Here is a 22,625-nt window from a genome sequence, read left to right as displayed (position 1 = left end):
GATCTGAGACAAATAAATCTGACTTTTACCAGAGCTGACCAGAGGAAAGCACAAACACAGTCCCCCACTACCACAAATAATGCAGTCGAGTTTCCCACATTTGGGGAAATCACAGGGGTCAGCATACCCAGAATGCAATGAATGAACCTCACCCTGGGAGAACAATCTTCATGACCATGGTATCTCCTATGCAAAATAAGTATGATTTGGGATAGGGCTGGGGAGGGCCGCTGCTCAGGCACATCTCTGTCAAGTAAAGGAGATTCAACTGAGGCAGCACAAGGGAACTCTCATCTGGGGACAACAACTGCAGGGAGAACACATATTTTCAGATGAACATGGGAGGGCAGAAGGCTGCCTAATAATGAAGCACCCCCAAACAACAAACCAAATGCAACAACTAGTGCAAGCATTCCTGGGGGAAGGCCTGCAGCAGATGGATTTGCATACGGTGATGTCATCCAAGCAGTGGGTCAAAGTTGGCTTCAACCCTCGTCTGCATATGAAAAGAGAAAAGGGGCGTGCAGGGCATAGCGGCCTTTTGCGGCGCTTGGATGACCCCTAGTTCGCATTAAACACCTCCACCCTCCTTCGGTGTGGGGCTCATGTTGGCTATGCCCCAGCCCCTGAAGCATTCAAGCTGATTTCTTGCAGCAGCTGGGCACTGTAACAGCTCCAGAGCTGCTCTGTACGGCAAGTAAAAGGGTGTGGGCCCTGCAGCACTACCAGTAGTTTGCATTGTGCATTGGAAGGCACAAAGTAAGCAGACAAGAGGAGAAGTCAGGATAGTGCACAAGGGTATAAAAGGGAGGGGCTCATGAAAAAAGAAGTGGAAACAGACAGCAAACTAGGCTGGAGAGAGACCTGAGACAAAGAGATCTGAATTATACGAGAGCCGACCAGGGGAAACACAAATTATGCAGTCAAGCTTCCCACATTTGGGGAAATCGCAGGGGCACCACTCCCAGAGTGCAATGGGTGAGCCTTGCCCTGGGAGAAGCACCTTCATGATCATAGTATCTCACCTGGCAGGTAAGTAGGAGTTGGGCTAGAGCTGGGGAGGGTCGCTACTCGGGCACCCCCCTGTCAAGTGAAAGAGATCCAACTGAGGCAGCACAAGGGAACTCTCGAAAGAAGAACAAGGCTAGAGGAAGATCTGAGACAAATAAATCTGACTTTTACCAGAGCTGACCAGAGGAAAGCACAAACACAGTCCCCCACTACCACAAATAATGCAGTCGAGTTTCCCACATTTGGGGAAATCACAGGGGTCAGCATACCCAGAATGCAATGAATGAACCTCACCCTGGGAGAACAATCTTCATGACCATGGTATCGCCTATGCAAAATAAGTATGATTTGGGATAGGGCTGGGGAGGGCCGCTGCTCAGGCACATCTCTGTCAAGTAAAGGAGATTCAGCTGAGGCAGCACAAGGGAACTCTCATCTGGGGACAACAACTGCAGGGAGAACACATATTTTCATATAAAAATCTTGGTCATGCTCTGGTTTCTCTTCAGAACGAACAAATCTTTCGCCTCTTACTAAAGATTTCCGTGGAGAGGAGCAAAACCGAGTTTTATCTCAATTTTTGCATGCCCCATCTTTTTGGGGTTTCTTTTACCGGTTTAAAGATAGAATGAGTGTGCTTTAATGTAAGCTCATTTGCATAGAAATGACAGTAAATGTTTATTTATGTTCAAACAGAACTTTCTTGACCATGCTACTTGCTTTAAAGATCTGGGAGCACATGGAATACAGTACAAACCATGCTTATAGCAAGGAGAAGCCAGGTGAGAAATCTGCTTTCTTTCAAATTGGGCGCTCACTTTGATCTGAATGAGGACTGCTGGCACAGCACTCAGGCGACAGGTGGAATCTTGGTCATGCTCTGGTTTCTCTTCAGAACGAACAAATCTTTCGCCTTTTATTAAAGATTATCCGTGGAGAGGAGCAAAACTGAATTTTATCTCAATTTTTGCATGCCCCATATTATTGGGGTTTCTTTTATCAGTTTAAAGACAGAACGAGTGTGCTTTCTTGTTAGCTTTAATGTAAGTTTATTTGCATAACAATGACAATAAATGTCTGTTTCTTTTCAAGCAGAACTTTCTTGACCATTCTAATTGCTTGAAAGATCTGGGAGCACATGGAAAAGAGTACAAACCATGTTTATAGCAAGGGGAAGCCTGGTGAGAAATCTGCTTTCTTTCTTTCAAATTGGGTGCTCACTTTGAGCTGAATGAGGACTGCTGGCATGGCACTCAGGCGACAGGTGGAATCTTGGTCATGCTCTGGTTTCTCTTCAGAACGAACAAATCTTTCGCCTTTTACTAAAGATTTCCGTGGAGAGGAGCAAAACTGAGTTTTATCTCAATTTTTGCATGCCCCATATCATACCTCCCAACTGTCCCGATTTTCGCGGGACAGTCCCGTTTTTTGGGGACTGTCCCGCTGTCCCACCTGCGGGCCGCAGTGTCCCGCGGTGGAGAGGACAATTGGGAGGCTCTGTCTGTCGCTGCCCTGCTTAGCAGAGCAGCGGTGAATAGACGCTGTGCGCATGCGCACAGCGTCTATTCACTGAAGTCAGAGGGAGAGGTGGCATGCCAGCGGCTCACAGAGCGCTGGGCATGCCCGCTCAGTGCCGAAAACGGGGGCGTGACTCGCGATCGCGGGTCCTCCCGCGAAGCCACGCCCCCTTTTACTTAGGCCACACCCTTTTTGGGAGCGCGCGCGACTTCGCCGCGCGTGTGTCCCTCTTTGCGAGCCGACAAAGTTGGGAGGTATGCCCATATTATTGGGGTTTCTTTTATCAGTTTAAAGACAGAACGAGTTTGCTTTCTTGTTAGCTTTAATGTAAGTTTATTTGCATAACAATGACAGTAAATGTTTGTTTCTTTTCAAACAGAACTTTCTTGACCATGCTACTTGCTTGAAAGATCTGGGAGCACATGGAAAACAGTACAAACCATGCAGTATCACAAGAGCCTTTATTTGATCTTTCATGAAGATAGAGCAGAATTGAGGACACGTCAACAATTTCTGCCGAAGGTGGTTCATCTTTCCACATGGTGCCTTTGGCCACTGACACCTTCGTTGAGTCAAAGTCTCTGGCTGTGGTCAGAACTTTGAAAATTTATGTCACCAGAACGGTTCAGATTAGGAAAACAGAGGCTCTGTTTGTCCTGTATGCTCCCAACAGGATTGGGTGTCCTGCTTCCATGTAGACCATTATGCGCTGGATCTGTGGTAAGATTCAGCATGCTCATTCCATGGCAGGATTGCCGTTACTGAATTAGGTGAAGACCCATTCTACTAGAAAGGTGGGTTCATCCTGGGCAGCTGGTCGGGGAGTCTCGGCATTGCAACTTTGCCGAGCAGCTATTTAGTAAACACTTTTGCTAAGTTTTACAAGTTTGATACCTTGGCCGATGATAACTTCAAGTTGGGTCATTCGGTGCTGCAGAGTCGTACGCACTCTTCCACCCGTTCAAGAGCTTTGGTATAACCCCATGGTTCTTAATGTGACCCCAGCATCCTCTAGGTCGTATGAGAAAATAGGATTTTAATACCTACCGGTAAATCCTTTTCTCTTAGTCTGTAGAGGATGCTGGGCACCCGTCCCAGTCCATACTGTGTCTGCAGTTATTACTTGTGGTTATACACATGTTGTGTTATGGTTCTGGTCAGCTTTTTGCTGCAATTGTTCATGCCGTTGGCTTGTGTTCTGTTGAATGCCACGTTCTGCGGCATGCTTAAGGTGTGAGCTGGTAAGATGCTCACCTTAGTTTAACAATAAATCCTTTCCTCGAAATGTCCGTCTCCATGGGCACAGTTCCTATAACTGGAGTCTGGAGGAGGGGCATAGAGGGAGGAGCCAGTTCACACCCTTTGATAGTCTTAAAGTGCCCATGTCTCTTGCGGATCCCGTCTATACCCCATGGTTCTTAATGTGACCCCAGCATCCTCTACGGACTAAGAGAAAAGGATGCCCTTGCGCACTATCCTGACTTCTCCTCCCGTCTGCTTACTTTGTGCCTTCCAACGCACAATGCAAACTACAGGTGGTGCTGCAGGGCCCACACCCTTTTACTTGCCTTACAGAACAGCTCTGGAGCTGTTACAGTGCCCAGCTGCTGCAAGAAATCAGCTTGAATGCTTCAGGGGATGGGGCATGGCCAACATGAGCCCCACACCAAAGGAGGGTGGGGGTGTTTAATGAGAACTAGGGGTCATCCAAGCACTGCAAAAGGCCGCCATGCCCTGCACGCCCCTTTTCTCTTTTCATATGCAGATGAGGGTTCCAGCCAACTTTGGCCCACTGCTTGAATAACATCACTGTATGCAAATCCGTCTGCTGCAGACCTTCCCCCAGGAAGGCTTGTACTAGATGTTGCATATGGTTTGATATTTGATGGTGCTTCAGTATTAGGCAGCCTTCCGCCCTCCCATGTTCATCTGAAAAGATGTGGTCTCCCTGCAGTTGTTGTCCCCAGACGAGAGTTCCCTTGTGCTTCCTCAGTTGAATCTCCTTAACTTGACGGGGGAGGGGCTGCCCGAGCAGCCACCCTCCCCAGCCCTATCCCAACTCATACTTATTTTGCATATGAGATCTCTTGATCATGAAGATTGTTATCACAGGGTGAGGTTCATCCATTATATTTTAAAATAGGAAGGTACAAATTACATATTTGAATTGCATTTATGTGCTGGATTCAAATGTCCCCCCCCCCCCCTTCCTTTCTCAATTGTGCCCGTCAGCAGCTATTCTAAGGTTGCTGCCAATGGGTGTGACACATTAATTTCTTCTGTGGGGTACACTGGACTCCACAAGGATTCACATTGGGGTGTAGAGTAGGATCTTGATCTGAGGCACCAACCGGCTCAAAGCTTTTGACTGTTCCCAAGATGCTCAGTGCATTCTCCTCTATAACCCCGCTTCCATGAACAGGGAGCTCAGTTTGTAGTTGGTGCCTTCAGTAGCAGGCCACTTAACAGGGGCCTGCCTCAGGCAGCCTATTCTTAGCTATAAATTTTGACAAGAAAAGAAGAACTTGTTTTATGAGAATCTACAAGGGCTGCAGCAGGCTAGGTCTAATAGACATCTTTACTGCAGCTTCATCACTCCCAGCGGCGCTGTATACTCCCGTGCCCTGGTTGCTGGGTCACTGCAGCGGAGGGTCCGGTTTCATCCTAAGGTCAGTCACACACACACCACCCTTCCGGATCACGAGGCCGCTGATGAAGGGGAGCGTGGCCGTAGGGGGTGGACCGTGTGCGCACTGGCGTGGACACTGATTACTGGGCAGCCGCTCCACTAGCCACCAGGTACAGTTAAGGAGCACAGGTCTGGGGGTTTTTCTCCTATATTAACCCAATTTTGTACTGCCCGCAGCGCATTGTGATAGGTAATAAGGCCTGATTCAGGTTGGATTGCAATCACAATAAGCGATCCAACTGCAAAAATTGCTAAGAGCATACGCATGTGCCTGCATTTTCTGCGGCACCCCGCAGAGAATGCGATCGCCTCTGCCTGTCAATCGGGGCGGGGGGGGGATAGGTGGGTCAGCAACACTCCATTTCCAAGTCAGGGATGGAGCGGTGCGGGGGCAAGGCTTCAAAATGGGGTCTGCAACGGAGGAGACACAGGGGGCGTGGTCACAGCGGCTGTATGACATCACATTCAGCCGCTGTGATCACAAAAATGGTGGCGGCTTCCTGCGCGCACATACAGTCTGCACCAGCAGGAGGCTACACCATTTTTTATGATCACGCTGAACTGCAGTGCGACTGCAATTACAGCATGGTCAAGAAGGGAGGCGTCATGCTGGGTGGCCATGCCCTTTCACTGTGCAGGAGCCAGCACTGCTCACACACTAGTCCCCGGGTGCAGCCCCCAACCCCCGGGACACCCGGAGCAACAAAATGTAGATTCAGGCCACCAGGCCACGCCCCTACCTATGAAACCATGCCTTCTTTTTACCATTGCGCTGCTTATCTGCGCGCACTGCATTACAATCTCCCTCGCCACCTCTCTGGGTGTCACCAGTGATAGTGACACCTCTGCCATGCTTGTAGCAGCTGGTCCTAAGATCTACGCCTCAAGCCCTGAGTGTTTGCCCTTGTGACTTGTTGATCATCATAGCGAAGCAGATGCTTACAGAAAACTGCAGGGGCTTAGATTGAAAATAAAAAAATTGATGGGTATAAGGTAGAGAGGAGCGGGTTCAGTTCTCCGAGAACCGAATTCCCCACGAACTCCACGTTGTTTACACTGGTCCGAGGCAGGCTCGGTTGTTCCCGCCTGACTCGGAAAACCTGAACAAGGGAAAATGTCATCATCCCGCTGTCGGATTCTCGCGAGATTCGGATTCCATATAAAGAGCTGCTTGTTGCCGCCATTTTTACTCGTGCTTTGAAGAGAGAGCGGAATGGACGTGGCTATGTTCTCTCAGTGGAAATCTCAATATCAGTGCTCAGTATCAGTGGTTACTTATTGCTGCTCAGTAATACTAGTAGTGTGTCTCTCCTGCTCAGTGTCAGTTCTCAGTAGTATCCTCATCAGTGCTCAGTATCACTGCTCATTGTCTTGTGCTGCATTGTGGTGCTCAGCATACTACAGTACATTACTAATAGTCCAGTGCTGCATCTTGCTGCTCAGTGTCAGTTCTAGTATCCTCATCAGTGCTCACTATCACTGTTCATTGCATTTTGGTTTTCTGTATACTACAGTAACATAGTAATATAGTAACATATAGTAACATAGTTTTTGAGGTTGAATAGAGGCAAATTGCCCATCGTGTTCAACCTGTTTTAAGTTGTGATGATTCTACATACTTGCTGAATAATGTTTTATGACTAGTTAGCTACTATAACTCATGTTACCCCCGGATTAACCATGTTGATATTTTAAGTATTATAACCTTAGATAGCTTTTTCATTCAGAAATGTATCCATTCCTTTTTTAAATCCAATTACAGAGTCCGCCATTACCACCTTCCCTGGCAGGGAATTCCACATCCTGATTGCCCTAACAGTGAAGATCATAGTATCTCACCTGGCAGGTAAGTAGGAGTTGGGCTAGAGCTGTGGAGGATTGCTGCTCGGGCACCCCCTGTCAAGTGAAGGAGATCCAACTGAGGCAGCACAAGGGAACTCTCGAAAGAAGAACAAGGCTAGAGGAAGATCTGAGACAAAGAAATCTGACTTTTACCAGAGCTGACCAGAGGAAAGCACAAACACAGTCCCCCACTACCACAAATAATGCAGTCGAGTTTCCCACATTTGGGGAAATCACAGGGGTCAGCATACCCAGAATGCAATGAATGAACCTCACCCTGGGAGAACAATCTTCATGACCATGGTATCTCCTATGCAAAATAAGTATGATTTGGGATAGGGCTGGGGAGGGCCGCTGCTCAGGCACATCTCTGTCAAGTAAAGGAGATTCAACTGAGGCAGCACAAGGGAACTCTCATCTGGGGACAACAACTGCAGGGAGAACACATATTTTCAGATGAAAATCTTGGTCATGCTCTGGTTTCTCTTCAGAACGAACAAATCTTTCGCCTTTTACTAAAGATTTCCGTGGAGAGGAGCAAAACTGAGTTTTACCTCAATTTTTGCATGCCCCATCTTTTTGGATTTTCTTTTATCGGTTTAAAGATAGAATGAGTGTGCTTTAATGAAAGCTCATTTGCATAGAAATTACAGTAAATGTTTGTTTCTTTTCAAACAGAACTTTCTTGACCATGCTACTTGCTTGAAAGATCTGGGAGCACATGGAATACAGTACAAACCATGCTTATAGCAAGGAGAAGCCAGGTGAGAAATCTGCTTTCTTTCAAATTGGGCGCTCACTTTGATCTGAATGAGGACTGCTGGCATGGCACTCAGGCGACAGGTGGAATCTTGGTCATGCTCTGGTTTCTCTTCAGAATGAACAAATCTTTCGCCTTTTATTAAAGATTTCCGTGGAGAGGAGCAAAACTGAGTTTTATCTCAATTTTTGCATGCCCCATATTATTGGGGTTTCTTTTATCAGTTTAAAGACAGAACGGTTGTGCTTTCTTGTTGGCTTTAATGTAAGTTTATTTGTATAACAATGATAGTAAATGTCTGTTTCTTTTCAAACAGAACTTTCTTGACCATGCTACTTGCTTGAAAGATCTGGGAGCACATGGAAAAGAGTACAAACCATGCTTATAGCAAGGGGAAGCCTGGTGAGAAATCTGCTTTCTTTCTTTCAAATTGGGTGCTCACTTTGAGCTGAATGAGGACTGCTGGCATGGCACTCAGGCGACAGGTGGAATCTTGGTCATGCTCTGGTTTCTCTTCAGAACGAACAAATCTTTCGCCTTTTACTAAAGATTTCCGTGGAGAGGAGCAAAACTGAGTTTTATCTCAAATTTTGCATGCCCCATCTTATTGGGGTTTTATTTTATCTGTTTAAAGATAGAACGAGTGTGCTTTAATGTAAGCTCATTTGCATAGAAATGACAGTAAATGTTTGTTTCTTTTCAAACAGAACTTTCTTGACTATACTAATTGCTTGAAAGATCTGGGAACACATGGAAAAGAGTACAAACCATGTTTATAGCTAGGGGAAGCCTGGTGAGAAATCTGCTTTCTTTCTTTCAAATTGGGTGCTCACTTTGAGCTCAATGAGAACTGCTGGCATGGCACTCAGGCGACAGGTGGAATCTTGGTCATGCTCTGGTTTCTCTTCAGAACTAACAAATATTTCGCCTTTTATTAAAGATTTCCGTGGAGAGGAGCAAAACTGAGTTTTATCTCAATTTTTGCATGCCCCATATTATTGGGGTTTCTTTTATCAGTTTAAAGACAGAACGAGTGTGCTTTCTTGTTAGCTTTAATGTAAGTTGCCATAGATGCAGTGAAACACATGTGTAGGGCACGGCGTGTCCGCGTGTATTTGACTCATGTGAAATGTTATAAAACAAAAATATATGATTATGATGTTAGCTGTTAGTCTCCACTAATAGGGAATAGAAGCTGAGCTATAAGAAAGGAATACACTAGATATGATGTCACTTAGCAATTACAATGTCTAAAGTGCATACAGATAGCTACTAATAACTCTTGATAAGAAAGTATATCAGTGTGGGTATATTTATATGATGGGATATTGGGACTAGTGAATATATATCACTCCTGCTGTCCAGATTGGCAATAACCAGACAATTATGATAAGAGTAGAGATGTCACATGGGCTGCTATAGATATTAATTTAAGGCTGTATGTGTCATTTGTTACAAATGGATACATTTTCTATGAGTCAGCCTAGCAGCTGCATGTTCTAACAGAACACTATCCTCACACAGAATCTGCTAACCTTGAGATAACTAAATGACAGTGTGTAACAGTCTCTTTACTATAAGACTGTTACAAAGTAATATATATATTTGAAGTCAGTCTAGCAGCTGTGTGTTCCAGCAGTTTATAAGACAAAGAAAATCTCCTATTGTGGAATCTAGACACATGGGACTGCTGGCCTGTGTCATACTATTTCTATGTAATACCAGTAACATGTATATAACTGTTACATAATTGTTACAAATGGATAAATCTTTGAGTCAGCCTAGCAGCTGCATGTCCTAACAGGACACCATAAATCCTTTACAGTGTAACAAATTGATTGGTAACACTTAAAGGCTGGAGAGCAGTTATATGCCTTACTAGCATACTCAATATACCACATTATTACACCAGTTACCACGATTATTGACAGCGCATTTGATATATTATATTACCCTCACACTGAGTCTGTTTACCTTTAGATAACTAAGTGACCGAATATGTAACAGTTTCTCTATCATAAGACTGTTACAAAGTGAGATAGATATATTTGGAAGTCAGTCAAACAGCTGTGTGTTTCAGCGGTTTATAAGAAAATTCCTCATTGTGGAATCTGGACCACTAAGGGTTATTATATATATAGCACATGGAATTGCCACATCTCCCTATATGATAATTTCATTACACTGTAACATAATAAGAATTAACTCTTTAACAGTGTAAATAGAGAGTAATGAATCTCTGACACATGGAATATATTATTTCTTAGATGAATTGGATAAACCATTATGACAGACACTTTGCTTCTTAATAAGAATTGAGGTGGCTATACCTCTAAGGAAAGCATTATTGCCTACGCCTAGATCAGATTAAATAAGATCTGGCTGAATATATGAAGGAAGGTTGCTATTTATATGAGAATTGGAATTGCTATATTCCTTAAGGCAACCCCACCGATTGATATATGTTGTCAATTAAGTATATCTGAACGGCTATATCTGGACCAGATTTAATAAGATCTGGCTGATTATATGAAGGAGGGCTGCTATTTATATTGGAATTGCCATATTCCTTAAGGCAACCGCACCTGTTGGTATATCTCGCCAATTAACTATATCTAAACAGCTAAATTAAAGCTATTCATCATTTTTTTAGTTTGGATATTAATAAATATGATCTTTCCATGATCCATAGAGATTTCCCTATCAAGTGATTCCTTATCCGATATAGAAAGCTATCCCCCTGTGGTATTGAATTTAGGAATATAGTCTTAGGGGACACAGAGAAATAAGTGATCCCCATCTACCTAAGCACCCCACAAATTGGAGGTTAGCTTACCGGTTATACTCAATCACCCCCACAAATTCGCCAATGGGGATGGCTTCCCGGGAGGTAACCCCTATTGAGTGAAGGGAGTATATAGGATACGACCCAGTGGTACCTGACGACATAGATACTAACAGCTATTTAATAACATTACGCTAGAAAGTGATTATTAGCAACATATATATCTATATAAACAACCCCGCCAGGGTTGTGCCTTCAAAAATAATCACACACGGACACGCTTTTTAAACCTTTTTTTCACATCTCTTTATTCTTCTTATGCACATGTATGTTAGTTCTGTGATTTTAACATTTATGTTTCACTGCAGTTTGGGATAATAATATTAATATTTATCCAATTTTAATACATACTTAATAAAGGTTATATTTTATGATTCATTCATTCTGTCCAGTGCGTCAACAGTGCAGATTTCTTCTTGTTTTTTCTCCCAAATTCTATAACAATGACAGTAAATGTTGTTTCTTTTCAAACAGAACTTTCTTGACCATGCTACTTGCTTGAAAGATCTGGGAGCACATGGAAAACAGTACAAACCATGCAGTATCACAAGAGCCTTTATTTGATCTTTCATGAAGATAGAGCAGAATTGAGGACACGTCAACAATTTCTGCCGAAGGTGGTTCATCTTTCCACATGGTGCCTTTGGCCACTGACACCTTCGTTGAGTCAAAGTCTCTGGCTGTGGTCAGAACTTTGAAAATTTATGTCACCAGAACGGTTCAGATTAGGAAAACAGAGGCTCTGTTTGTCCTGTATGCTCCCAACAGGATTGGGTGTCCTGCTTCCATGTAGACCATTATGCGCTGGATCTGTGGTAAGATTCAGCATGCTCATTCCATGGCAGGATTGCCATTACTGAATTAGGTGAAGACCCATTCTACTAGAAAGGTGGGTTCATCCTGGGCAGCTGGTCGGGGAGTCTCGGCATTGCAACTTTGCCGAGCAGCTATTTAGTAAACACTTTTGCTAAGTTTTACAAGTTTGATACCTTGGCTGATGATAACCTCAAGTTGGGTCATTCGGTGCTGCAGAGTCGTACGCACTCTCCCACCCGTTCAAGAGCTTTGGTATAACCCCATGGTTCTTAATGTGACCCCAGCATCCTCTAGGTCGTATGAGAAAATAGGATTTTAATACCTACTGGTAAATCCTTTTCTCTTAGTCCGTAGAGGATGCTGGGCACCCGTCCCAGTCCATACTGTGTCTGCAGTTATTACTTGTGGTTATACACATGTTATGTTATGGTTCTGGTCAGCTTTTTGCTGCAATTGTTCATGCCGTTGGCTTGTGTTCTGTTGAATGCCACGTTCTGCGGCATGCTTAAGGTGTGAGCTGGTAAGATGCTCACCTTAGTTTAACAATAAATCCTTTCCTCGAAATGTCCGTCTCCCTGGGCACAGTTCCTATAACTGGAGTCTGGAGGAGGGGCATAGAGGGAGGAGCCAGTTCACACCCTTTGAAAGTCTTAAAGTGCCCATGTCTCTTGCGGATCCCGTCTATACCCCATGGTTCTTAATGTGACCCCAGCATCCTCTACGGACTAAGAGAAAAGGATGCCCTTGCGCACTATCCTGACTTCTCCGCCCGTCTGCTTACTTTGTGCCTTCCAACGCACAATGCGAACTACAGGTGGTGCTGCAGGGCCCACACCCTTTTACTTGCCTTACAGAACAGCTCTGGAGCTGTTACAGTGCCCAGCTGCTGCAAGAAATCAGCTTGAATGCTTCAGGGGATGGGGCATGGCCAACATGAGCCCCACACCAAAGGAGGGTGGGGGTGTTTAATGCGAACTAGGGGTCATCCAAGCACCGCAAAAGGCCGCCATGCCCTGCATGCCCCTTTTCTCTTTTCATATGCAGATGAGGGTTCCAGCCAACTTTGGCCCACATCTTGGATGACATCACCGTATGCAAATCCGTCTTCTGCAGACCTTCCCCCAGGAATGCTTGTACTAGTTGTTGCATATGGTTTGATATTTGATGGTGCTTCAATATTAGGCAGCCTTCCACCCTCCCATGTTCATCTGAACAGATGTGGTCTCCCTGCAGTTGGTGTCCCCAGACGAGAGTTCCCTTGTGCGTCCTCAGTTGAATCTCCTTAACTTGACGGGGGAGGGGCTGCCCGAGCAGCCACCCTCCCCAGCCCTATCCCAACTCATACTTATTTTGCATATGAGATCTCTTGATCATGAAGATTGTTCTCACAGGGTGAGGTTCATCCATTATATTTTAAAATAGGAAGGTACAAATTACATATTTGAATTGCATCTATGTGCTGGATTCAAATGTCCCCCCCCCCCTTCCTTTCTCAATTGTGCCCGTCAGCAGCTATTCTAAGGTTGCTGCCAATGGGTGTGACACATTAATTTCTTCTGTGGGGTACACTGGACTCCACAAGGATTCACATTGGGGTGTAGAGTAGGATCTTGATCTGAGGCACCAACCGGCTCAAAGCTTTTGACTGTTCCCAAGATGCTCAGCGCATCCTCCTCTATAACCCCGCTTCCATGAACAGGGAGCTCAGTTTGTAGTTGGTGCCTTCAGTAGCAGGCCACTTAACAGGGGCTTGCCTCAGGCAGCCTATTCTTAGCTATTAATTTTGACAAGAAAAGAAGAACTTGTTTTATGAGAATCTACAAGGGCTGCAGCAGGCTAGGTCTAATAGACATCTTTACTGCAGCTTCATCACTCCCAGCGGCGCTGTATACTCCCGTGCCCTGGTTGCTGGGTCACTGCAGCGGAGGCTCCAGTTTCTTCCTAAGGTCAGTCACACACACACCGCCCTTCCGGATCACGAGGCCGCTGATGAAGGGGAGCGTGGCCGTAGGGGGTGGACCGTGTGCGCACTGGCGTGGACACTGATTACTGGGCAGCCGCTCCACTAGCCACCAGGTACAGTTAAGGAGCACAGGTCTGGGAGTTTTACTCCTATATTAACCCAATTTTGTACTGCCCGCAGCGCATTGTGATAGGTAATAGGGCCTGATTCAGGTTGGAATGCAATCACAATAAGCGATCCAACTGCAAAATTTGCTAACAGCATACGCATGTGCCTGCATTTTCTGCGGCACCCCGCAGAGAATGCGATCGCCTCTGCCTGTCAATCGGGGCGGGGGGGGGGGAGAGGGGGGTCAGCAACACTCCATTTCCAAGTCAGGGATGGAGCGGTGCGGGGGCAAGGCTTCAAAATGGGGTCTGCAACGGAGGAGACACAGGGGGCGTGGTCACAGCGGCTGTATGACATCACATTCAGCCGCTGTGATCACAAAAATGGTGGCGGCTTCCTGCGCGCACATACAGTCTGCACCAGCAGGAGGCTACACCATTTTTTATGATCACGCTGAACTGCAGTGCGACTGCAATTACAGCATGGTCAAGAATGGAGGCGTCATGCTGGGTGGCCATGCCCTGTCACTGTGCAGGAGCCAGCACAGCACACACACTAGTCCCCGGGTGCAGCCCCCAACCCCCGGGACACCCGGAGCAACAAAATGTAGATTCAGGCCACCAGGCCACGCCCCTACCTATGAAACCATGCCTCCTTTTTACCATTGCGCTGCTTATCTGCGCGCCCTGCATTACAATCTCCCTCGCCACCTCTCTGGGTGTCACCAGTGATAGTGACACCTCTGCCAGCTGGTCCTAAGATCTACGCCTCAAGCCCTGAGTGTTTGCCCTTGTGACTTGTTGATCATCATAGCGAAGCAGATGCTTACAGAAAACTGCAGGGGCTTAGATTGAAAATAAAAAAATTGATGGGTATAAGGTAGAGAGGAGCGGGTTCGGTTCTCCGAGAACCGAATTCCCGACGAACTCCACGTGGTTTACACTGGTCCGAGGCAGGCTCGGTTGTTCCCGCCTGACTCGGAAAACCTGAACAAGGGAAAATGTCATCATCCCGCTGTCGGATTCTCGCGAGATTCGGATTCCATATAAAGAGCTGCGCGTTGCCGCCATTTTTACTCGTGCATTGAAGAGAGAGCGGAGAGGACGTGGCTATGTTCTCTCAGTGGAAATCTCAATATCAGTGCTCAGTATCAGTGGTTACTTATTGCTGCTCAGTAATACTAGTAGTGTGTCTCTCCTGCTCAGTGTCAGTTCTCAGTAGTATCCTCATCAGTGCTCAGTATCACTGCTCATTGTCTTGTGCTGCATTGTGGTGCTCAGCATACTACAGTACATTACTAATAGTCCAGTGCTGCATCTTGCTGCTCAGTGTCAGTTCTAGTATCCTCATCAGTGCTCACTATCACTGCTCATTACATTGTGGTGTTCTGTATACTACAGTAACATAGTAATATAGTAACATATAGTAACATAGTTTTTGAGGTTGAATAGAGGCAAATTGCCCATCGTGTTCAACCTGTTTTAAGTTGTGATGATTCTACATACTTGCTGAATAATGTTTTATGACTAGTTAGCTACTATAACTCATGTTACCCCCGGATTAACCATGTTGATATTTTAAGTATTATAACCTTGGATAGCTTTTTCATTCAGAAATGTATCCATTCCTTTTTTAAATCCAATTACAGAGTCCGCCATTACCACCTTCCCTGGCAGGGAATTCCACATCCTGATTGCCCTAACAGTGAAGATCATAGTATCTCACCTGGCAGGTAAGTAGGAGTTGGGCTAGAGCTGTGGAGGATTGCTGCTCGGGCACCCCCTGTCAAGTGAAGGAGATCCAACTGAGGCAGCACAAGGGAACTCTCGAAAGAAGAACAAGGCTAGAGGAAGATCTGAGACAAAGAAATCTGACTTTTACCAGAGCTGACCAGAGGAAAGCACAAACGCAGTCCCCCACTACCACAAATAATGCAGTCGAGTTTCCCACATTTGGGGAAATCACAGGGGTCAGCATACCCAGAATGCAATGAATGAACCTCACCCTGGGAGAACAATCTTCATGACCATGGTATCTCCTATGCAAAATAAGTATGATTTGGGATAGGGCTGGGGAGGGCCGCTGCTCAGGCACATCTCTGTCAAGTAAAGGAGATTCAACTGAGGCAACACAAGGGAACTCTCATCTGGGGACAACAACTGCAGGGAGAACACATATTTTCAGATGAACATGGGAGGGCAGAAGGCTGCCTAATACTGAAGCACCCCCAAACAACAAATCAAATGCAACTACTAGTGCAAGCATTCCTGGGGGAAGGCCTGCAGCAGATGGATTTGCATATGGTGATGTCATCCAAGCAGTGGGTCAAAGTTGGCTTCAACCCTCGTCTGCATATGAAAATAAAAAAGGGGTGTGCAGGGCATGGCGGCCTTTTGCGGCGCTTGGATGACCCCTAGTTCGCATTAAACACCTCCACCTTCCTTCGGTGTGGGGCTCATGTTGGCTATGCCCCAGCCCCTGAAGCATTCAAGCTGATTTCTTGCAGCAGCTGGGCACTGTAACAGCTCCAGAGCTGCTCTGTAAAGCAAGTAAAAGGGTGTGGGCCCTGCAGCACTACCTGTAGTTTGCATTGTGCGTTGGAAGGCACAAAGTAAGCAGACGGGAGAAGTCAGGATAGTGCACAAGGGCATAGAAGGGAGCGGCTCAAGAAAAGAGAAGTGGAAACAGACAGCAAACTAGGCTGGAGAGAGACCTGAGACAAAGAGATCTGAATTATACGAGAGCCGACCAGAGGAAACACAAATTATGTAATCAAGTGTCCCACATTTGGGGAAATCGTAGGAGCAGCACACCCAGAGTGCATTGGGTGAGCCTTGCCCTGGGAGAAGCACCTTCCTGATCATAGTATCTCACCTGGCAGGTAAGTAGGAGTTGGGCTAGAGCTGGGGAGGGTCGCTGTTCGGGCACCCCCCTGTCAAGTGAAGGAGATCCAACTGAGGCAGCACAAGGAAACTCTCGAAAAAAGAACAAGGCTAGAGGAAGATCTGAGACAAAGAAATCTGACTTTTACCAGAGCTGACCAGAGGAAAGCACAAACACAGTCCCCCACTACCACAAATAATGCAGTCGAGTTTCCCACATTTGGGGAAATCACAGGGGTCAGCATACCCAGAATGCAATGAATGAACTTCACCCTGGGAGAACAATCTTCATGACAATTGTATCTCCTATGCAAAATAAGTATGATTTGGGATAGGGCTGGGGAGGGCCGCTGCTCAGGCACATCTCTGTCAAGTAAAGGAGATTCAACTGAGGCAGCACAAGGGAACTCTCATCTGGGGACAACAACTGCAGGGAGAACACATATTTTCAGATGAACATGGGAGAGCAGAAGGCTGCCTAATACTGAAGCACCCCCAAACAACAAACCAAATGCAACAACTAGTACAAGCATTCCTGGGAAAAGGTCTGCAGAAGACGGATTTGCATACGGTGATGTCATCCAAGCAGTGGGCCAAAGTTGGCTGGAACCCTCATCTGCATATGAAAAGAGAAAAGGGGTATGCAGGGCATGGCGGCCTTTTGCGGCGCTTGGATGACCCTTAGTTAGCATTAAACACCTCCACCCTCCGTCGGTGTGGGGCTCATGTTGGCTATGCCCCAGCCCCTGAAGCATTCAAGCTGATTTCTTGCAGCAGCTGGGCACTGTAACAGCTCCAGAGCTGCTCTGTAAGGCAAGTAAAAGGGTGTTGGCCCTGCAGCACTACCTGTAGTTTGCATTGTGCGTTGGAAGGCACAAAGTAAGCAGACAGGTGAAGTCAGGAGAGTGCACAAGGGCATAGAAGGCAGCGGCTCAAGAAAAGAGAAGTGGAAACAGACAGCAAACTAGGCTGGAGAGAGACCTGAGACAAAGAGATCTGAATTATACGAGAGCCGACCAGGGGAAACACAAATTATGCAGTCAAGTTTCCCACATTTGGGGAAATCACAGGAGCAGCACACCCAGAGTGCAATGGGTGAGCCTTGCCCTGGGAAAAGCACCTTCATGATCATAGTATCTCACCTGGCAGGTATGTAGGAGTTGGGCTAGAGCTGGGGAGGGTCGCTGCTCGGGTACCCCCCTGTCAAGTGAAGGAGATCAAACTGAGGCAGCACAATGGAACTCTCGAAAGAAGAACAAGGCTAGAGGAAGATCTGAGACAAAGAAATCTGACTTTTACCAGAGCTGACCAGAGGAAAACACAAACACAGTCCCCCACTACCACAAATAATGCAGTTGAGTTTCCCACATTTGGGGAAATCACAGGGGTCAGCATACCCAGAATGCAATGAATGAACCTCACCCTGGGAGAACAATCTTTATGACCATGGTATCTCCTATGCAAAATAAGTATGATTTGGGATAGGGCTGGGGAGGGCCGCTGCTCAGGCACATCTCTGTCAAGTAAAGGAGATTCAACTGAGGCAGCACAAGGGAACTCTCATCTGGGGACAACAACTGCAGGGAGAACACATATTTTCAGATGAACATGGGAGAGCAGAAGGCTGCCTAATACTGAAGCACCCCCAAACAACAAACCAAATGCAACAACTAGTGCAAGCATTCCTGGGGGAAGGCCTGCAGCAGATAGATTTGCATATGGTGATGTCATCCAAGCAGTGGGTCAAAGTTGGCTTCAACCCTCGTCTGCATATGAAAAGAGAAAAGGGGCGTGCAGGGCATGGTGGCCTTTTGCGGCACTTGGCTGACCCCTAGTTTGCATTAAACACCTCCACCCTCCTTCGGTGTGGGGCTCATGTTGGCTATGCCCCAGCCCCTGAAGCATTCAAGCTGATTTCTTGCAGCAGCTGGGCACTGTAACAGCTCCAGAGCTGCTCTGTAAGGCAAGTAAAAGGGTGTGGGCCCTGCAGCACTACCTGTAGTTCGCATTGTGCGTTGGAAGGCACAAAGTAAGCAGAAAGGAGGAGAAGTCAGGATAGTGCGCAAGGGCATAGAAGGGAGCGGCTCAAGAAAAGAGAAGTGGAAACAGACAGCAAACTAGGCTGGAGAGAGACCTGAGACAAAGATATCTGAATTATACGAGACCTGACCAGGGGAAACACAAATTATGCAGTCAAGTTTCCCACATTTGGGGAAATCGCAGGAGCAGCACACCCAGAGTGCAATGGGTGAGCCTTGCCCTTGGAGAAGCACCTTCATGATCATAGTATCTCACCTGGCAGGTAAGTAGGAGTTGGGCTAGAGCTGGGGAGGGTCGCTGCTCGGGCACCCCCCTGTCAAGTGAAGGAGATCCAACTGAGGCAGCACAAAGGAACTCTCGAAAGAAGAACAAGGCTAGAGGAAGATCTGAGACAAAGAAATCTGACTTTTACCAGAGCTGACCAGAGGAAAGCACAAACACAGTCCACCACTACCACAAATAATGCAGTCGAGTTTCCCACATTTGGGGAAATCACAGGGGTCAGCATACCCAGAGTGCAATGAATGAACCGCACCCTGGGAGAACAATCTTCATAACAATGGTATCTCCTATGCAAAATAAGTATGATTTATGATATGGCTGCGGAGGGCCGCTGCTCAGGCACATCTCTGTCAAGTAAAGGAGATTCAACTGAGGCAGCACAAGGGAACTCTCATCTGGGGACAACAACTGCAGGGAGAACACATATTTTCAGATGAACATGGGAGGGCAGAAGGCTGCCTAATACTGAAGCACCCCCAAACAACAAACCAAATGCAACAACTAGTGCAAGCATTCCTGGGGGAAGGCCTGCTGCAGATAGATTTGCATATGGTGATGTCATCCAAGCAGTGGGTCAAAGTTGGCTTCAACCCTCGTCTGCATATGAAAAGAGAAAAGGGGCGTGCAGGGCATGGTGGCCTTTTGCAGCACTTGGCTGACCCCTAGTTTGCATTAAACACCTCCACCCTCCTTCGGTGTGGGGCTCATGTTGGCTATGCCCCAGCCCCTGAAGCATTCAAGCTGATTTCTTGCAGCAGCTGGGCACTGTAACAGCTCCAGAGCTGCTCTGTAAGGCAAGTAAAAGGGTGTGGGCCCTGCAGCACTACCTGTAGTTCGCATTGTGCGTTGGAAGGCACAAAGTAAGCAGAAAGGAGGAGAAGTCAGGATAGTGCGCAAGGGCATAGAAGGGAGCGGCTCAAGAAAAGAGAAGTGGAAACAGACAGCAAACTAGGCAGGAGAGAGACCTGAGACAAAGAGATCTGAATTATACGAGACCTGACCAGGGGAAACACAAATTATGCAGTCAAGTTTCCCACATTTGGGGAAATCGCAGGGGCAGCACACCCAGAGTGCAATGGGTGAGCCTTGCCCTGGGAGAAGCACCTTCATGATCATAGTATCTCACCTGGCAGGTAAGTAGGAGTTGGGCTAGAGCTGGGGAGGGTCGCTGCTCGGGCACCCCCCTGTCAAGTGAAGGAGATCCAACTGAGGCAGCACAAGGAAACTCTCGAAAGAAGAACAAGGCTAGAGGAAGATCTGAAACAAAGAAATCTGACTTTTACCAGAGATCAGAGGAAAACACAAACACAGTCCCCCACTACCAACAAATAAAGCAGTCACGTTTCCCACATTTGGGGAAATCACAGGGGTCAGCATACCCAGAATGCAATGAATGAACCTCACCCTGCAAAAGAGAGATATCGGCAAGGAAAAGCTGTATTGTACTTTTGCATTTTTCTCCCAAACGAAAGACACTAGAATGAAAATTTTAAAGCCTCCTGTTAGTGCTTCATCTACACGTTATAGCCCTGAATTTTCCAATGCCTATCTCTTTGCAAAAGAGAGATATCGGCAAGGAAAAGCTGTATTGTACCTTTGCATTTTTCTACCAAACGAAGGACACTAGAATGAAAATTTAAAAGCCTCCTGTTAGTGCTTCATCTACACGGTATAGCCCTGAATTTTCCAATGCCTAGCTCTTTGCAAAAGAGAGATATTGGCAAGGAAAAGCTGTATTGTACCTTTGCATTTTTCTCCCAAACGAAGGACACTAGAATGAAAATTTTAAAGCCTCCTGTTAGTGCTTCATCTACACGTTATAGCCCTGAATTTTCCAATGCCTATCTCTTTGCAAAAGAGAGATATCGGCAAGGAAAAACTGTATTGTACCTTTGCATTTTTCTCCCAAACGAAAGACACTAGAATGAAAATTTTAAAGCCTCCTGTTAGTGCTTCATCTACACGTTATAGCCCTGCATTTTCCAATGCGCAGCTCTTTGCAAAAGAGAGATATTGGCAAGGAAAAGCTGTCTTGTACCTTTGCATTTTTCTCCCAAACGAAGGTCACTAGAAAGAAAATTTTAAAGCCTCCTGTTAGGCCATCATCTACACGACATAGCCCTGAATTTTCCAATGCGTAGCTCTTTGCAAAATAGAGATATTGGCAAGGAAAAGCTGTCTTGTACCTTTGCATTTTTCTCCCAAACGAAGGACACTAGAAAGAAAATTTTAAAGCCTCCTGTTAGGCCATCATCTACACGACATAGCCCTGAATTTTCCAATGCGCAGCTCTTTGCAAAAGAGAGATATTGGCAAGGAAAAGCTGTCTTGTACCTTTGCATTTTTCTCCCAAACGAAGGACACTAGAAAGAAAATTTTAAAGCCTCCTGTTAGGCCATCATCTACACGACATAGCCCTGAATTTTCCAATGCGTAGCTCTTTGCAAAAGAGAGATATTGGCAAGGAAAAGCTGTCTTGTACCTTTGCATTTTTCTCCCAAACGAAGGACACTAGAAAGAAAATTTTAAAGCCTCCTGTTAGGCCATCATCTACACGACATAGCCCTGAATTTTCCAATGCGCAGCTCTTTGCAAAAGAGAGATATTGGCAAGGAAAAGCTGTCTTGTACCATTGCATTTTTCTCCCAAACGAAGGACACTAGAAAGAAAATTTTAAAGCCTCCTGTTAGGCCATCATCTACACGACATAGCCCTGAATTTTCCAATGCGTAGCTCTTTGCAAAAGAGAGATATCGGCAAGGAAAAGCTGCATTGTACTTTTGCATTTTTCTCCCAAATGATAGACACTAGAATGAAAATTTTAAAGCCTCCTTTTAGTGCTTCATCTACACGTAATAGCCCTGAATTTTCCTATGCCTATCTCTTTGCAAAAGAGAGATATCGGCAAGGAAATGCTGTATTGTACCTTTGCATTTTTCTCCCAAACGAAAGACACTAGAATGAAAATTTTAAAGCCTACTGTTAGTGCTTCATCTACACGTTATAGCCCTGCATTTTCCAATGCCTATCTCTTTGCAAAAGAGAGATATCGGCAAGGAAAAGCTGCATTGTACTTTTGCATTTTTCTCCCAAACGAAAGACACTAGAATGAAAATTTTAAAGCCTCCTGTTAGTGCTTCATCTACATGTTATAGCCCTGAATTTTCCAATGCCTATCTCTTTGCAAAAGAGAGATATCGGCAAGGAAAAACTGTATTGTACCTTTGCATTTTTCTCCCAAACGAAAGACACTAGAATGAAAATTTTAAAGCCTCCTGTTAGTGCTTCAACTACACGTTATAGCCCTGAATTTTCCAATGCCTATCTCTTTGCAAAAGAGAGATATCGGCAAGGAAAAGCTGTATTGTACCTTTGCATTTTTCTCCCAAACGAAGGACACTAGAATGAAAATTTAAAAGCCTCCTGTTTAGTGCTTCATCTACACGGTATAGCCCTGAATTTTCCAATGCCTAGCTCTTTGCAAAAGAGAGATATTGGCAAGGAAAAACTGTATTGTACCTTTGCATTTTTCTCCCAAACGAAGGACACTAGAATGAAAATTTTAAAGCCTCCAGTTAGTGCTTCATCTACACGTTATAGCCCTGAATTTTCCAATGCCTATCTCTTTGCAAACGAGAGATATCGGCAAGGAAAAACTGTATTGTACCTTTGCATTTTTCTCCCAAACGAAAGACACTAGAATGAAAATTTTAAAGCCTCCTGTTAGTGCTTCATCTACACGTTATAGCCCTGAATTTTCCAATGCCTAGCTCTTTGCAAAAGAGAGATATTGGCAAGGAAAAGCTGTATTGTACCTTTGCATTTTTCTCCCAAACTAAAGACACTAGAATGAAAATTTTAAAGCCTGC

The 22,625-nt window shown here is 45.7% G+C and overlaps 19 non-coding genes across 19 annotated transcripts; 7 read left to right on the top strand and 12 right to left on the bottom strand.

Annotated features, from left to right (window-relative positions):
• Positions 1 to 39: 39 nt before the first annotated feature.
• On the bottom strand, positions 40 to 203 carry LOC135004738 (U1 spliceosomal RNA). The gene has a single exon (XR_010205466.1). It is a non-coding gene; the product is annotated as a U1 spliceosomal RNA (small nuclear RNA).
• A 674-nt stretch (positions 204 to 877) lies between these two features.
• LOC135004961 (U1 spliceosomal RNA) lies at positions 878 to 1,040 on the bottom strand. Its single transcript, XR_010205666.1, has one exon. It is a non-coding gene; the product is annotated as a U1 spliceosomal RNA (small nuclear RNA).
• A 152-nt stretch (positions 1,041 to 1,192) lies between these two features.
• Positions 1,193 to 1,356, bottom strand: LOC135004660 (U1 spliceosomal RNA). Its single transcript, XR_010205390.1, has one exon. It is a non-coding gene; the product is annotated as a U1 spliceosomal RNA (small nuclear RNA).
• Positions 1,357 to 1,500: 144 nt separating this feature from the next.
• On the top strand, positions 1,501 to 1,616 carry LOC135005015 (U5 spliceosomal RNA). The gene has a single exon (XR_010205707.1). It is a non-coding gene; the product is annotated as a U5 spliceosomal RNA (small nuclear RNA).
• Positions 1,617 to 1,886: 270 nt separating this feature from the next.
• LOC135005054 (U5 spliceosomal RNA) lies at positions 1,887 to 2,003 on the top strand. Its single transcript, XR_010205746.1, has one exon. It is a non-coding gene; the product is annotated as a U5 spliceosomal RNA (small nuclear RNA).
• A 286-nt stretch (positions 2,004 to 2,289) lies between these two features.
• Positions 2,290 to 2,402, top strand: LOC135005047 (U5 spliceosomal RNA). Its single transcript, XR_010205739.1, has one exon. It is a non-coding gene; the product is annotated as a U5 spliceosomal RNA (small nuclear RNA).
• Positions 2,403 to 7,223: 4,821 nt separating this feature from the next.
• LOC135004727 (U1 spliceosomal RNA) lies at positions 7,224 to 7,387 on the bottom strand. The gene has a single exon (XR_010205455.1). It is a non-coding gene; the product is annotated as a U1 spliceosomal RNA (small nuclear RNA).
• A 144-nt stretch (positions 7,388 to 7,531) lies between these two features.
• Positions 7,532 to 7,647, top strand: LOC135005024 (U5 spliceosomal RNA). Its single transcript, XR_010205716.1, has one exon. It is a non-coding gene; the product is annotated as a U5 spliceosomal RNA (small nuclear RNA).
• Positions 7,648 to 7,917: 270 nt separating this feature from the next.
• Positions 7,918 to 8,033, top strand: LOC135005028 (U5 spliceosomal RNA). Its single transcript, XR_010205720.1, has one exon. It is a non-coding gene; the product is annotated as a U5 spliceosomal RNA (small nuclear RNA).
• A 286-nt stretch (positions 8,034 to 8,319) lies between these two features.
• LOC135005005 (U5 spliceosomal RNA) lies at positions 8,320 to 8,435 on the top strand. Its single transcript, XR_010205697.1, has one exon. It is a non-coding gene; the product is annotated as a U5 spliceosomal RNA (small nuclear RNA).
• Positions 8,436 to 8,710: 275 nt separating this feature from the next.
• On the top strand, positions 8,711 to 8,826 carry LOC135005039 (U5 spliceosomal RNA). Its single transcript, XR_010205731.1, has one exon. It is a non-coding gene; the product is annotated as a U5 spliceosomal RNA (small nuclear RNA).
• A 6,617-nt stretch (positions 8,827 to 15,443) lies between these two features.
• Positions 15,444 to 15,607, bottom strand: LOC135005061 (U1 spliceosomal RNA). The gene has a single exon (XR_010205753.1). It is a non-coding gene; the product is annotated as a U1 spliceosomal RNA (small nuclear RNA).
• Positions 15,608 to 16,278: 671 nt separating this feature from the next.
• LOC135004973 (U1 spliceosomal RNA) lies at positions 16,279 to 16,441 on the bottom strand. Its single transcript, XR_010205673.1, has one exon. It is a non-coding gene; the product is annotated as a U1 spliceosomal RNA (small nuclear RNA).
• A 152-nt stretch (positions 16,442 to 16,593) lies between these two features.
• LOC135004681 (U1 spliceosomal RNA) lies at positions 16,594 to 16,757 on the bottom strand. The gene has a single exon (XR_010205410.1). It is a non-coding gene; the product is annotated as a U1 spliceosomal RNA (small nuclear RNA).
• A 671-nt stretch (positions 16,758 to 17,428) lies between these two features.
• On the bottom strand, positions 17,429 to 17,591 carry LOC135004945 (U1 spliceosomal RNA). Its single transcript, XR_010205656.1, has one exon. It is a non-coding gene; the product is annotated as a U1 spliceosomal RNA (small nuclear RNA).
• A 152-nt stretch (positions 17,592 to 17,743) lies between these two features.
• Positions 17,744 to 17,907, bottom strand: LOC135004641 (U1 spliceosomal RNA). The gene has a single exon (XR_010205373.1). It is a non-coding gene; the product is annotated as a U1 spliceosomal RNA (small nuclear RNA).
• Positions 17,908 to 18,581: 674 nt separating this feature from the next.
• Positions 18,582 to 18,744, bottom strand: LOC135004918 (U1 spliceosomal RNA). Its single transcript, XR_010205633.1, has one exon. It is a non-coding gene; the product is annotated as a U1 spliceosomal RNA (small nuclear RNA).
• A 152-nt stretch (positions 18,745 to 18,896) lies between these two features.
• LOC135004709 (U1 spliceosomal RNA) lies at positions 18,897 to 19,060 on the bottom strand. The gene has a single exon (XR_010205437.1). It is a non-coding gene; the product is annotated as a U1 spliceosomal RNA (small nuclear RNA).
• Positions 19,061 to 19,734: 674 nt separating this feature from the next.
• LOC135004818 (U1 spliceosomal RNA) lies at positions 19,735 to 19,897 on the bottom strand. Its single transcript, XR_010205541.1, has one exon. It is a non-coding gene; the product is annotated as a U1 spliceosomal RNA (small nuclear RNA).
• Between the last annotated feature and the right edge of the window lie 2,728 nt (positions 19,898 to 22,625).

Source organism: Pseudophryne corroboree, unplaced genomic scaffold (genome assembly GCF_028390025.1).
Source record: "Pseudophryne corroboree isolate aPseCor3 unplaced genomic scaffold, aPseCor3.hap2 scaffold_195, whole genome shotgun sequence".
NCBI lineage: Eukaryota > Metazoa > Chordata > Amphibia > Anura > Myobatrachidae > Pseudophryne > Pseudophryne corroboree.
This window is presented reverse-complemented; position numbering and strand designations above follow the sequence as displayed.